This window comes from Pongo abelii, chromosome 10 (assembly GCF_028885655.2).
Source record: "Pongo abelii isolate AG06213 chromosome 10, NHGRI_mPonAbe1-v2.0_pri, whole genome shotgun sequence".
NCBI lineage: Eukaryota > Metazoa > Chordata > Mammalia > Primates > Hominidae > Pongo > Pongo abelii.
The window spans coordinates 38,714,737-38,730,651 of NC_071995.2; positions in this window are offsets into that span (position 1 = coordinate 38,714,737).

Sequence of the window (15,915 nt, forward strand, 5' to 3'; positions counted from 1 at the left end):
AAAATTTGTTTTGAAATGTGAGAACATCAGATTTGGGAGGGCCAGGTGCAAAATAATATGGTTTGGCTGTGTCAGCATCCAAATCTTATCTTGAATTGGAGCTTCCATAATCCCCACATGTTGTGGGAGACAACCAGTGGGAGGTAACTGAATCATATGGCAGTTTTTTTCCCTTGATGTTCTCATGATAGTGAATAAGTCTCACAAGATCTGATGGATTTATGAAGGATATTTCCCCTGCACATGCTCTCTTGCCTGCTGCCCTGTAAGATGTGCCTTTGTTCCTCCTCTGCCTTCCACCATGATTGTGAGGCCTCCCCAGCCATGTGGAACTGTGAGTCCATTAAACCTCTTTTTCTTTATAAATTACACAGTCTCAGGTATTTCTTCTTAGCAGTATGAACATGGACTAATGCACATATCTTATGAGCAAGTGATTTCACTTATGGGTATATATGATAGAAAAATGTGTGCATATGTGCACCAAGTATCAGAATGTTCATGCTAGCATTGTTCCTAATAGCTCAAATTTAAAATCAACCTAAATGCCCATCAATAATAGCTTAGATAAATACCCTATGGTATTGTATTAGTCAGGTTCTCCAGAGAAACAGAATGAATAGGATAGAAAATAGATAGATGAAAGATAGATAGATAGACAGAGATTTATTATGAGAGACTGGCTTACATGATTATGCAGTCCCCCCATTTCCTATCTGCAAGCTAAAGGCCCAGGAAATGTGGCAGTATAGTTCCAGTTCAAGTACAAGGCCTGAGAACCAGAAGTGCTGATGTCAGGGCAGGAAGTGATGGATGTCCCAGCTACAACAGAGAGAGTAAATTCACCCTTCCTCTACCTCTTTGTTCTACTTAGGCCTTCAACAGATTGGATGATGCCCAGCCACATTGGTGAGGACCATCTTCTTTACTCAGCCTACTGACTTAAATGCTAATCTCTTCAGGAAACATCCTCAATGGCATACCCAGAAATAATGTTTTGGCAGCTATCTGGGTATCCTTTAACTCCATCAAACTGGCACATAAAATTAACTGTCACAGATAACTTTCATGTAATAAAATATTATACAACAATGAATATGTAGAGCCTATTGCTACATTCAACAGGAATGTATCTTACACACATAAATAGGATGGAGAAGCCAAACACAAAGGAATACATGCTGTAAGATTACTTTTTAAAAAGTTCAAGGACAGTAATTGCCATGGTTTGATCATTACACATTTGAGCACATATCAAAATATTACACATACCCCCAAAATATGTACAACTATTATATATAAATGAAAAAGTACAAGAACAGGAAAAATTGGTCTATTTCATTAGAAGTCAGGATATTGGTTATATTTGGAAAGGCAGGTGAGGGTAGTGAGTGTCAGGGAGCATGAAGGGACTTCTAGAGGGATGGTTTTTCCGTAATCTGGATGGTAATTGCAGTGTGTGAAAATTCATTAAGTTTTACACTTATGACTTGCACAGTTTTATATATATCCATGTTATGTTTCAATAAGATACTAAAAATTCACTAAACCTATTGGTACACAACTCTGCATTTCTAATTATGAACTAAGGTAAAATTGTTAGAATGGGGGTGTGACTATATCATGCACATATCTCCTACAAGGGGCTTATAAAAGTTATTATTCTTGGTTAACAAGAAATACAGATGACTAAAGAACAAATTATGATCAAGTGTGATAAGTCCTATGATAGGGAAGATTTAAGATGCCTTGAAAATTGAGTGGGCTTGGCAGCAGCAGTTTAGGAATCAGAAGAAGTTTCTCAGAGGGAACAATGGATATGAGACTACCTGAAAAGAAAAAAGCCTGAGTATTACATGGGGACCAATGAGGAGAAGAAGGTGCCCAGCATACAGAAAGGCACTGTGAAGGCACCAAATTGAGAGAAGCCTAGTGAGGCTGAGGTTGTAAGAAGGACAGTATGGCTGGAGTATGAGAATTGAGGCCAGAGTGATGGACAAAAGTGGATGGTGAGTGCTTTATAGACCCCGCTAAAAAATAAATAAATGAATAAATGAATAAATAAATAAATAAACAAACAAATAAATAAAATCTGTGCTTTATCTAACAGGTAATAGGCCACCTTGGAGGGCAAACAAATGGTGAAATAATAATGTTCGCCTTTTACTCCTAATTCAGACTACAGTGGAGGACAGCTTAATGCATGTTAGTCTGTAAAGTAAAAATCTGAAATATCATCATGACTCTACAAAGGACTTGCTTAGATAAGCAGAAATACATTATATTGCTTAAAAGTTTCTCTCTCTAATATTTCATTATTTATATAAATGACGAGATTCTCCTTTAGAGAATATTGTCATATAGATATTTTGCAAGTGGATAGATTAACATTTGCCTCCTCACTTAATCTGTTGTGCCCAGAAACACTGGCTGACTACTTACCTATTTTCCATTTCCAAAACCAATTATTGGGATGAAAACTACTGGTACTGAGTGATTTGCAAATTACCAAAAGGACAAACTGTCTGATGAATTGTAGATTTCTATATAATTATCTTTCTTTCCTTTAAACAAGTGTCCCTTAAATTTGAGGAAACCACAGCTGAAATGAAACAAATCAACTCAACAATCAAAAATATTCAGTTGACTAAAATTATTATTAAAATGTTATTTAAATATATACAATGTAAAATCAGTTACAAACTTCTTGTTCTTGTAACTCATATCAAAGCAAATTTAAAAATAAAACAAAGATACAAGGCTAGTAATATTAAAATTAATAACTGATTTAATATGACTATTGATGTTGTTTTGCTGAAATTAAATTGCTGCCCATGGGCCTAGATATCTGAATCCTTCCACCATACTTTTCTGTCCTAGTTTTTGGCAGGCAGTGCTAACATTTGGACATCACTTAGTGCAAAATCATTATTTATCATTAAGTTCACATCTGTTCCTTTCTTATTAACCAGAGATTGTACCAATGAAATTGGCACTTGGCAGCAATGAAATTGTAAACACATACTCTAGGAATACAATTATAGGAAACATTTAGTTACCCCATGGTCATCTAGAAGATCCAGAATATGCCTGCATTATTTTTAAAGATATCATCCAAAGATAATCATCAAATGATCAGAAATTTTTAATTCTCCTTAGTACTCTCAGAATTTGTGGGAAGCATGTTCTTAGACCAGAACCAGCTTGAAGAACCCTAAATTAAGTCGTGATAGGCAAGAGTTAAAATGCAAATATTATTTGTAAAGAATAGCACAGGCAACCTTTTCACACCCTAACTCAAAATAATTTGAGAAGAGAAGGGCTTTGAAGAAAAGGAAATACAACCTTTTTTGGCTTGATTCAGAGATTAGAAATGGTCAATATTTAAAGCATTTGTAGTGGTCTGAAGCTTTCAGAAGGTGCTAAAATTACAGAGTCCATAGTGATCATCAGCCAGGATAAAGAAGGCGATTAAAGAGGGGCTGAGGAAGAATGTAAAGCATAATGTGAATATCTAATAAAAATTATCTTAACATTAGTAAATACAGATACAGTTACACTTTTCATTTCAGATACACTTGTGTAGAATTAAAGTTATTCAGGAAAGTAAAGAGGCAGATTTAGAAAATGACGTCAGGCCCCAACGGGATTGTGTACCTTGCTGACGCAAAAAAGCTCTCAGATAAGATTGACCGATTGACATTTTTGGCACTTGAGACACTATTGATCCTGTATATTCATGACTTTCTCTTACTTAAATTGTAACTCCTGTTCTTAAAAAAGTAATCTTATTATGGATTGGCAGATTGCTTATTTCTGAAATGGCTCATATGGCATGAAATGGCATAATCTAAGCAATCCAGTTTGGGAGGACTTGAAAAACCACTTGAAAAATCTTGGAAAACACAGCAACTCTTTAGAAAAAAAAAATTACTAGAAGACTTAAACGATAGAGTGGAATTCCAGATCTGGAGATATTGACCTAGATACATGATCCTTGTGAATTTCAGGTTTGTTCACTCTAATAGGTGGGAGTTTACATAAATAATTACTGGCTCAACCTCCCTATATCATCAAATCAAGCAGAAAGATACATTTCCTCCAACTTGTATCCCAAAGTTCTATAATATTAATGTTAGACAAAAAGACAAATAAATTATGTCTCCCTCTAATTATTCACTTGGATCTCACATCCATCATATAAAGAGTATTTCTATCTCACTTCACATATATGCTTGGTTCTCAGCACTCGTGGGCTAAGTCCTAACTGACAAGCAATCTCTTTCTGTGCTTCGAAAGCAGGAAGAAAAGTACAACATAATTTAATACTATTTTCATTATCTCAATTTGTAAAAAGAAATCATGGCCTTTCTTATTACTGACACCTAGAACTTTAGAGTGAATATATTTTTCTGTTTATTTTGCATAATCAAACACTGTTTAGCCAGAGAAATACTGCCTCCAGGCCACTATGAGGTTATACAAAATCATGATTCATTAATGATCAAATAAAGAATGCTACCTATTCAAGTTCATAAAATTTTTTTCTTTTAGAAACAGGGTCTCACACTGTCAGCCCAGCTGGAGTGCAGTGGCACGATCATAGCTCTCTGCAGCCTAGAACTCCTGAGCTCAAGCCATCCTCCCACTTCAGCCTCTAGAGTAACTAGGACTATAGGCATGAGCCACAGTGTCTGCCAATATATTTTTTCAGAACTTTTTTTTTTGTTTTACTCTTTTTCCTTTCTTTTCCTATTTTTTAAAATTCTGATTAGCATAACATAGTGATGAATCTTCAAGGGGAGCACTCTGTTCTCTGGCACTCAGAAAAGCTCAGTTTGGGTGGCCATACTAGAGAGCCATAAAATGCCATGTGGGTCAGCAAGCCCAGATCAAAGAGCTGCCTCAGACAGATGTCTGTCCCCAGAATAACCACAGGAAGCCCTTTGATCTCCAGGTTGTCCCATCACCCTCCACCTTCTGTGACAGGCTGCTCTTTGGGGTTGGGTTCCTGAGCAGCTGCCTCTTTTGTGCTCATTCTCTAGAATCTGCTAAGGACAAATGTCATCTTATTCATCATTCCTTCGAATACCTTCATTTACCTGTGTCTTCTGATAACACCTCTCAGAAAGCTATAGTTCTTGAAAGTTTCTATAGGATTTCTAAAATTTCAAATATGCAGTCACTTAAAAAAACCACACCACAAAAAATCTGGCAATTGCTATTCAGGAAATAAATTTTAAAAGATGAGCAATCGGGCTATGCTGGCTTTGAAGAAGTAGACTCATAAAATCGGGAGAAGGTGGGAGTTAAGTAGTGGAAAGCAACTGCTTCTCACGAGCTGAAGAGCAGCTGGCAACACACTTGAATGTTACCATGCAGACCTTTTTAAGGCCTCTAAAATATATTTTCTCATTAATTATTTAAAGGGTCTACCAGATTTGATTAAGTGTGGTTTGGATTTTTAGTTACGATCTCTGGGAAGTTGATTCAAAAGATTTCTAACACATGTGAGGCTAAATATAGACTTATTTGAACTTTCATAGTTAATTCTGTTTATCTGCTCTCATAAACATTGGCATTTAAGAGTTAAATAATTGTAGACCACGTACAATAAGACAACTCATAACATAATTTTCAGTGCATAATCTCTTAGATGGCAAAATCGATGATTGCTTTAAAAACTATGCCGTTCCCTTTGACAACTGTATTTGTTTCTTATGACCACTGTAAGTAATTACCACAAGCTTGGTGGCTTAAAATAACGGAGATTTATTCTGTCACAGTTCTGGAGCCAGAGGTTCCAAATCAGTGTCAGTGAACCAGAATCAAGACATTGTCAGGGTCATACTCCCTCTAAAGGATCTAAGGAGAATCCATCCCTTGCTTCTAGCTTTTGGTGACTGCTAGAATTCTTTGGCTTGTGGTCACATCAGTTCAACATTTACCCTTCTCCTCTTTGCCTTTTCCTCTTCCATACATGTCAAATTCTCCTCTGTCTCCCCCTTATAAAAACATATATTGAATTTAGGACTAATCCTGATAATTTAGGATAATATTCCTACCTCAATATCCTTAATCACACATGTAAAGTCTTTGCCACATGAATTACAATTTGCAGTTTCCAGGGATTGAGACCTGATATCTTAGAGAGCTACTATTCAGTCTTCTGTTTTTCCAACTTAGGCTTCTTTTCCTGGAGTGATGATCTCAATAAAAAAATTCCCATAAACAACGTGATTGTTTCACAGTTAATAAGTTTGTATTACTATTCTGAATAACAAAATATGTAAAACATTATACTATAAATTACCTGGCAAACTTTTCAAATTGTTTCAAAACAATGTTTCCCAGAGGTGTGGTTTTACAAAATGACCTAACATTATTTATTTCATACATGAATCAGTATATTTGCCACATAATTTTCCCCAATATTCATCATTAAGATGTATTGAGTGATAAATACCCTAATTTTTCTATTCCCATTTTTTCCTAGTTCTCCTGGACATAGGTAAAATAAAGTACAAACTTTAAGCTTTATTTAATATCTATAACTAAGTAATTCTATTTGTCACATAAATTGACATTAAATATGTAGATTCTAAATCTGAGAATGTACTAGATACTGTCAATCCAAAAATCCATTCATCTTACCTCCACCACTGATAGTTCATCTCTTTCCTGTACTGCCATGCACAATTTCTCGGGAGCTTGCTCCTGTATTGGGGCTTTAATCTTTTTCAATGATACTATTACATGAGCTGATTTTAAGCCCCTCCTAGACTCGTAGTAGAAATGTCTCCATTGAGATGAATAACTCACATGTTTTCCACGAACGATACTCACAGCTATGCAGTCTGAAACAGCCACAAACATGTTCTCAAATTTGTTTCAACTGAGCTTTCCTTCCATCATCAAGCTACCAGGACTATCATTTCATCATTTCCCGAATTCATCCTTGGATGCATCCCTAAACACTCAACACAAGGAAACACATTACACAAACTCTTCAAAAATTCCCAAGGGAGAAAACTAAATTCCTTGGCTGTAAGTCTTCATTTGTGTCTTTTTCCTCTTCAATCACTTTCTATCCATGATGTATGCCACTCACTCTCTATGTACTTATATTTTACCTGGTCATTTTCTTTTCCTATCTCTCTGAGCAGTTTTTTCCAGACTTCCATGTACAGACTCCATTGCTAAAGCAGCTGTTATTTACTGCCCAGCAACCCTTTCCCCACATTCAAGGGCATAACATCTCAGTTTTCCTCCTCTAAGCCAGATGATTAGGTTAATTTAAACCCCATCCTCATTACTAAAAGTTGGCCCTGATTTACTTAAACCAGTTGTATCCTGCTGGCTCTAGAGATTGGTGCAGGGGGGGCATTAGAGTTAAGATGTGTTTCAATGCAAGCAACATAAAACTCATCCAACAGGACATTTATTGTTGTCTCATCAAAAATCACAAAGACAAAAATATTCAACTCGTATCAATAACAAACAAAGTAAAACAGCAGTAGAGCTGCCTTTCAAGAAACCTAAGGAAAGAAAATGCAAACCACAGGTCTTCATATATCAAAGCTGAAGAAACATATTTTGAACACGGAAGAACTCATCGGATGCTCTCCACCTGTGCCCTTTTTGAGGAATCTACTGCAGGGTAAGCTTTATACAACCTAAAGCTGACTGGAAAATTCCAGCAAAGGAACTGATGGTGAATACTGCACATAATTGAAAAGCTAAAACGTAAACCATAGTGAGGTTATAGAAGAATAATTTCAAAACATTATACTTTCTGACAGAGTAGAAAGAATGCAACTTTAAAAAGGTGAAAACAAGGGAGAAAGAATGTAGAAAGTAGAACGATATTATTAACTTTTGTACAGGTAACAGGCCTCAAAAGACACTATTTAAAACTAATATGGGAGATAGTAAAAAGGTTAAATACAGAAAAAATAATATTAAGGGCATTATAAAATGTATTAATGTAAAATTAGCCACTAGAATAAAATATAAAGCTTTTTAAATACCAAAATTATTTTTTAAAAAAGGAAAAAGGACACACCAAAGAGAAAAAGAAACAGTAAATATTACATAATGTGCATATATACAACTTAAGATGATACAGCATAATAGAGTAGACAAAATAATAAGGACATGAAAGATCTAAACAACATAATAATATAGATCTTTTTGGGTATATATCAAGCACTACACTCAAAAGTTTAAAAAAATCATGTTTCTCAAGTATGCATGAAATAGTCACAACAATTGACTCTATATTAAGGCACACACAAAAACATAGTAAGTTTCACGCAATGGAAATACTCTGTAAACACTGATCTCAGTGCAATATGACCAGAAACTAAAAATAAAAGCAAAATATAAAAATGCATGACCTAGAAGGGACATAAAATGTGGAATGGGGCAAGGCAAGAAAGAACCCTATTGGAATGGATTAGAATTTCTAAAATATGTGTGTATGATGTATATATGCATGTACATGTATGTATATATAAAAATACATATGTATGTATATGTGTGTATGGTTTTCTACCCACATATACATATCCTTATTTATGTGAACATGCATACAATCTATGTGGGTAGTATGTATGTATGAGTATACACATGCATATATTTTCTAATTTAGTTCACTGAAAGGGCAAAGGTCCCCAATAGCAATGACTGCAATGAGCATGTCTAGATACCAGATCTTAGTCTCTACTACCACTCAACCTAAAAAGGAACCAGGGATCTTCTGAGTAATGACTAATTCCAGGGTTAGGGCAGGGCAGGTACAAGATGAGGCTGGAACATTAGTTCTGCCAGAAAGTAAGAGCTATCCAAAACATGATGTGGAACATTTCACAAGAAAATAAGAACAAACTTGAAGGATTGCCACTAGTCAAATCTGGGACCATTTGAACAAGATAAATAAGGATAGCAATGAATTATAAATCATTGAAAAAAATAATATGAGTCTACCACGATGAGAGAGATAGAGAAATGGGAGAATTAATGAGGTCTCTTGCTCACAATAAAATGCTAGGTGCTGACAAGCCAATGATCATATTTTGTTTCTTGATCAGTTAATATGGTGAATTACATTGACTGATTTTCAAATGACAAACCAATATTGTATTCTTGGGTAATCCATTTTTATACATTTTATTAGGGATTTTTGTGTCAATTTTGTATGTTCATGAAAGACATTTATTTGTAGTTTTTTCTTCTTTTAAAAGTTTTGTCTGGCTTAATGTCATGGTATTCCTGGCCTCATCAAATGAGTTAGAAAATGTTCCTTCTATTTTCTAAAATAATTTTTGTAGGATTCACTCCTTTTTTCCCCTTTGTTCACTAAAATATCATCATGGGACAAAATAATTTTTAAGAATGTTTGCACCTGATTTAAGGCCTTTTTTTTTTCCATGTAAGGATTTAAAGAAATGCAAATCAAAACCACAATGAGGGGACGGGTGCCGTGGCTCACGCCTGTAATTCCAGCACTTTGGGAGGCCAAGGTGGGCAGATCATGAGGTCAGGAGATGGAGACCAGCCTGACCAACATGGTGAAACCCCATCTCTAGTAAAAATACAAAAATTAGCTGGGTGTGGTGGCACGCACCTATAATCCCAGCTACTCAGGAGGCTGAGGCAAGAGAATCGCTTGAACCTGGGAGGCAGAGGTTGTAGTGAGCTGAGATTGCACCACTGTACTCCAGCCTGGGTGACAGAGCGAGACTCCGCCTCAAACAAACAAACAAACAAACAAACAAAAAATGAGATACCATCTTATGCCAGTCAGAATGGCAACTATTAAAAAGTCAAGAGTCAAAAAACAACAGATGCTGGCAAGGTTGCAGAGAAAAAGAACACTTCTACACTTTTGGTGGAAATGTAAATTAGTTCCTCCATTGTGGAGGACAGTGTGGCAATTCGCCAAAGATCTAGAAGCAGAAATATCATTTGATCCAGCAATCCCTTTACTGGGTATGTGCCCCAAGGAATATAAATCATTCTATTATAAATATACATGCACGTGTATGTTCATTGCAGCCTATTCGCAATAGAAAAGACCTAGAATTAATCCAAATGCCCATCAACAGCAGACTAGATTTTAAAAATGTGGTACACATACACTAAGAAATGGTATGCAGCCATAAAAAGGAACAAGAGCATGTCCTTTGCAGGGACATGGATGGAGCTGGAAGCCGTTATTCTCAGCAAACTAATGCAGGAACAGAAAACCAAACACCGCATGTTCTTACTTATTAAGTGGGAGCTGAACGATGAGAACACATGGACACATGGTGGTGAAGAACATACACTGGGGCCCGTCAGGGGGCCGGAGGGAGGGAGAGCATCAAAAACAGCTCATGGGTGCCAGGCTTAATCCCTGGATGATGGGTTGATCTGTGGGACAAACCATCAGGGCACACGGTTACCTATGTAACAAACCTGCACATTCTGCACAGGTACCCCGGAACTTAAAATAAAAGTTGATTAAAAAATAAGTAAATATAAAATAAAATACTAAAACTAAAATAAAATGATAAATTCTCTCTAACCAATGTTCTAATTGCATTGCACTATGTTCTGTTTTCACTATTATTTAGGTTAAATATTTCCAAATTCTTTTGCTATTTTTGAACCATGAGTTATTTAGTATTTGAAATTGTTCAATTTTCAAATGCTTTAAGCTCCCATTATTCAGCTCTCACTTATAAGAACATTCAGTGTTTGTTTTCTGTTCCTGTGAGATAAAAATCCATTTTAATTGATTTTAATTTAATATAATTGTGGTGATCTCTCTATGATTTTATTCCCCTTAAATACATTGGGACTTATTTGATGGTCTAGAATATGGTCTGTCTTGGTGATTAGTCAATGTGCACTTGAAATAAATGCACATTCTGTTGTTTTGTATGAATAGTGTTCTATAAATATCATAGGCCACGTTGGTTGTTAGTATTCTTCTGATCTTCTAGATCCTTACCAATTTTCTGTATTCTATAATTAACTGAGAGAGGAGAGTTGCATACCCAATTATTACTTTGAATCTGCCTATTTCTCCTTTCAGTTCTATTGGTTTTGGTTTTGGTGTTTTGTGTGTGCGTGTGTGTGTTTTTTTTTTTTTTTTTTTTGTATTTTGAAGCTCCGTAATTGGGTACAAATACAATTAGTATTGTCACATATACTTGATGACTTGATCCTTTTAATACAATATCTCTTAATATCTCTAGTAATACTTCTAGTCTTAAAGTTTACTTTGTCTCATACTAATAGGTCCACTAGAGTTTTCTTATGATTAGTGTTCCCTCTTTGCATTCTTTTATTTATTTACTATTTTTGTCTTTCTATTTAGTGCACGTTTTCTGTATAGAGTTATATAGTTCTTCCCCTTTTCTGTTATTAGCCCTACCACTGCTGTTTTCATCTCCATGCTTTTGCTTACTGAAGCCTTCACATGACTCAAAGAATTGAAGAATGTTTTGCAACTCAAAAAAATGTGTAACAGAATTATGTGATCTTCAGCTCTTTTTAATTTCTAGCCACAGACATATACTCTTAACACAGACATATACTCTTTTGTTTGCTTGTTTTCAAATACTACTTAGAATATGGCTTGTCTTTTTCTCGTACATGCTTCCTGAACAACCCCAAAAATGGACAACACTTTTCTTCATTCTAATATTCTGCTTGGTAAGTTAAACCTCAGCAGCCACATTATATAAGATGCATGGAGCTATAGGAGGCAGTTTAATGAGCTGCTTTGCAAAGCCTAGCAAGTTTCTCAGTTTTTAAATTTAATTTTCCAAGTTAACATTAGCTTCATATGCAGATAATATTGGTTTAAAAATACAGAGATATATTTCTTAGAAATGTGGAAGAAGAAAGAAGAGAACTGGTTTGGCAGTTTTGTTCCACAAAGTCTTTGAGAATTTAGGCTCCTTCCATTTCACCAATCTGTTTTTTCTAGTCTTCAAGATTTAAGAGGGTTCCAGGCAGTGGAGCAGAAGAAGATGGGGGGAAAAAAACAGCAAAGGGCATGTTTTGGCTGCTTTTAATGAAGCTTCCTGAAATCTGCCAAGTGACAAAGTCTTACCTTCTTCTTAGGGAAGCTGGTAAATGTAGTCCTTTTTCCCTAGAAGGCCATATACCTTAAAAATGAAGGCTGAGGCAAGACAGTCCTCTGACTTCTTTATCTTACTTTGTATTTATTTACCTTACCCAAGCTGAATGATGTCCTGCATTTATTTATTTATTTATTTTTGGCCTGCACTGTCTTTTTCACTACTTGTCAATGAATTTCATGTGAAATATTGGATTCCTGGCTTTTCTTGAAAAAGCTGACAGATCTAGCAACAATGGGATATGTGTCCACCAGGAAACAGCTGGAATTGAGTACAGCCTCCGTCTCTAAAGGAGGCCTTCACTCTGCAGATAGCAGAGGTTGCTGGGCCTTCCTGTTCCTAACACACTGGCCAGCTGCCTGGCCCCACAGGCATTTGTTGATACTGCTCCTGTTTCACACCCTTTCCCCAGGGCAATGACTGCCAGGTTAGCTTATACTTCATAGCTAAGGAAGGTCACTAGAGAAGTGCCTTGAGTTACTATGCAGCTTTAACACTGAAGCTGGTTATAATTTAGTTTAACATGCCATGTATAGTTTACTTTCTCTTTTACGAAAATATATTTAGACTGCTTCCAATTTTTATTACATAGAATTTTGTATATACTTGTATGTATTATATATATTCTTTATATATTTTATATAGAGAGTTGGCCCTCCATATCTTTGAGTTCCACATTTGCTGATTCAACCAAGAGCAAATTAAAAATAGTTGGAAAACACAGTAAAAATAATACAAATTTTAAAATATACTATAACAACTATTTACATAGCATTTACAGTGTATTAAGTATTATAAGTAGTCTAGAGAAGATGTAAAATATACAGCAGGATGTGTGTAGGTGATATGCAAATATTACCATGCCATTTTATATAAGGAACTTGAGAATCAATGAATTTTGGAATTCACAGTGGGTCCTGGAACCAATGCCCCCATACCAGGTACAACTGTAGTACTATACATATACACAGACACACTGTATCTACCTTATATGGTTGTGTCAAGAATTCCAATTACATAACCCACGTAAAGCACTTAGGAGAGTGTCTGAAACATGTAAGAACTGCTAAATTAAGAAAAGTCTGAAAGATCAGGTTTTAGAGATTATAGGCGCTATGACATCTCCAATATATACAAAAAATATATTTAATCAATTCCAAGCTGAAGTTTTTTTTATATTTTAGCATCTATAACATTGGGATGTGTTTTATCATTGATGGTATCTCACAATTATGGTCATTAAAAAAAAAAAAAAATTATGGTACTTTTTTTTCCAAGTACATGACCTTGTGTGAGTGCTTGAGAACTTGGTCATGACATTAATACTGTGCTCACTACAGCTAAGTAACGAGCATGGCCCACAACTGGAGAACCACACCTAGTAGTGTTTACATCCAGAACATCTTGATTATATTATGAATTGGTGTTTATTGAAAAAGTTGCTGTGTATGCAAAAACACATAAAAGCAGCAGCAGTGCATTCATTTTATATTGGTGAAGTTAATATTCAGTGTTGAAGAAATGACTGCAAGTACCAAAAGTTGCTGAACGGATGTCAGAGATTTGGAAGAAAATATGTGAGACTAAAATGTGCTCCATCATCTACTGTCTTTATGGCTCAGAGAATGAAGAACACTAAGTACTTGGAGTCAAAAACTGATTTATAAGAGAACACTGAGTCAAAAATGATTCACAAAATGAAGAGGATTTAGGCATACCTCAGCCAATTGATTTCATTTATATTTTTCTTTTTCAATGCAAGAGTAATATATTTCTAAGTACATCTAAAAGAGCTCTTTTGCTAAAGAGAAAATTTCTAAGTGGTAAGAAAACATTGTCTGTAAAATTGATACCTTTTTCTAAGTGATACGTACAGTAATGGTATATCTAACATATATGACATCGTAGACTGATGAAATCTATAAATGAACAATTTATTTAGCACTTCAGTGTTTTTAGATCCTGGTCAAGATTTAAAGTCCAAGGAGGGAGGCAAGAATAGCCCTGTTTAAATCACATGCCAGCCTATTGTCCTTGAAAAGGGTGGGGTACCTTGATTGGCAGTTGCAACACAATTTAATTCGATAAAGATGGGAGAGATTTCCAAAGAAATATCAGAATCTTATTATAAAAAAAAAAGGAACATGAATATTGAGCAGGCAATACAACTGGGTTTAAAAAAATGCATTATGAATTTTGACAGCTTGACGACTGCCAAGATCTATTGTAAAAAAAAAAAAAAAAAAAAACTGAAGCAATTTAAATTAATCAACAGTCATGAGATATAAATTTACCAGAATCTTCGTCAGCATGATGGCCATACTCTAATTATTGTCTGTTATGTGTTGTTACATATATCTTCCAGTCTATCATTTTACTTTTAACTTTGCTTGCATGGTGCTTTTTCATACAGATCATTGTTATTTTGGTATTGTTGAGCATCTAAAACTCCCAACCCATGAAAGAAAGGGATTTAAGCTCAGCAGAATATGTTCTTTTGAAAGCAGCCAGTATAACTGGGTTCAGTGCAGCTAGAGAATGGAGACAGATCCTCCAATATGCTGAGGAGATAACTAACTGGGCTATTCAAAATAGTGAGTTGGAGATTTCACCTAGGTGTCAACAGAGGGGCAAGCCCTTCGTAGATTACTGAGTCTTCATCTCCATCTTCCCTTATGCTGTGTTGTAAAAAACAATACATAGAAAACAGCCTACACAGGGTCACTCTTGATACTTGGGGATCCCAAAATTTCCAGAAGGCATGGAATCCTCTCAAGCCCCTACAATGAAGTTAAACAGTCCATGTGTATCACCAAACACCCATGTCCAATACTGACTTTATTCCTTTATTTCCATGATATCTTTCAAAAGAGGGGATCATGAGTATATGGAATTTTATCCCTTAAGACATCTAGATCTTTTCTGTCTGGGCTAAACTTCAACCTCAGTAGTAAAGCAATAATTATGTAAAGCCAGTATTTATCCCAAGTACCTTTTATTAAATATTCAAAAATGCTAACAGAAATGGAAAATGTGTACATACAACTTTGTAATTTAGAAAAAAAGACCGATAATCATTCAACCAAATATTTTGACTCAGAGGTTCTTTTTTATAAAATCTGATTTTACTTTTGGTACTTCATAATTGGTTTGTTTATTTTAGTCTGTAAACAAACATTAAGAGAGATAAGAGAACTCTTAACTCCCGAAATATAATTTAGAAGACTACATTTTTATTCATACAACATAAAACATTAAATCATGTCTTTATCCTTCATGCTTCATGATGACAATGTGTTTGGAAACACATATTTAAAAACTCGAAAAATGTTTTGAAACCAAATACCTGAACTAATGCCGAGAAGAGGGAATCATTCTGAAACAAAATGTGTAAAGAATAAACGATTGCAACATCAGTCTCCCCACAAGTTTATGGAATGTTCACAGAAAGCAATTCCGAGTTCACACAATAATCCACTTTAAATGCTGGTGATTATGATTTGTTTGTGATTCTGGAAACCATAAGTACTATTATTTTTGAAAAGCAATTAATATAAAACAGCAGTATTAAATGTGTGTCAACAGAATTACTCATTAATATAAATGCTTTTCCCCAGTTATGGTGACAGGTGTTGATTATTTGTAGGCAGAGGAAATTAAATTAAATAAACCCTAATATCTAGGGCCTTGCCATTTTGCTTCGTAAGCAAGAGATATTTTAAGTTAATCCTTGAGGTTGATTGGCTGACTGCCATTATTAGATCAGATCCTGGGTTTC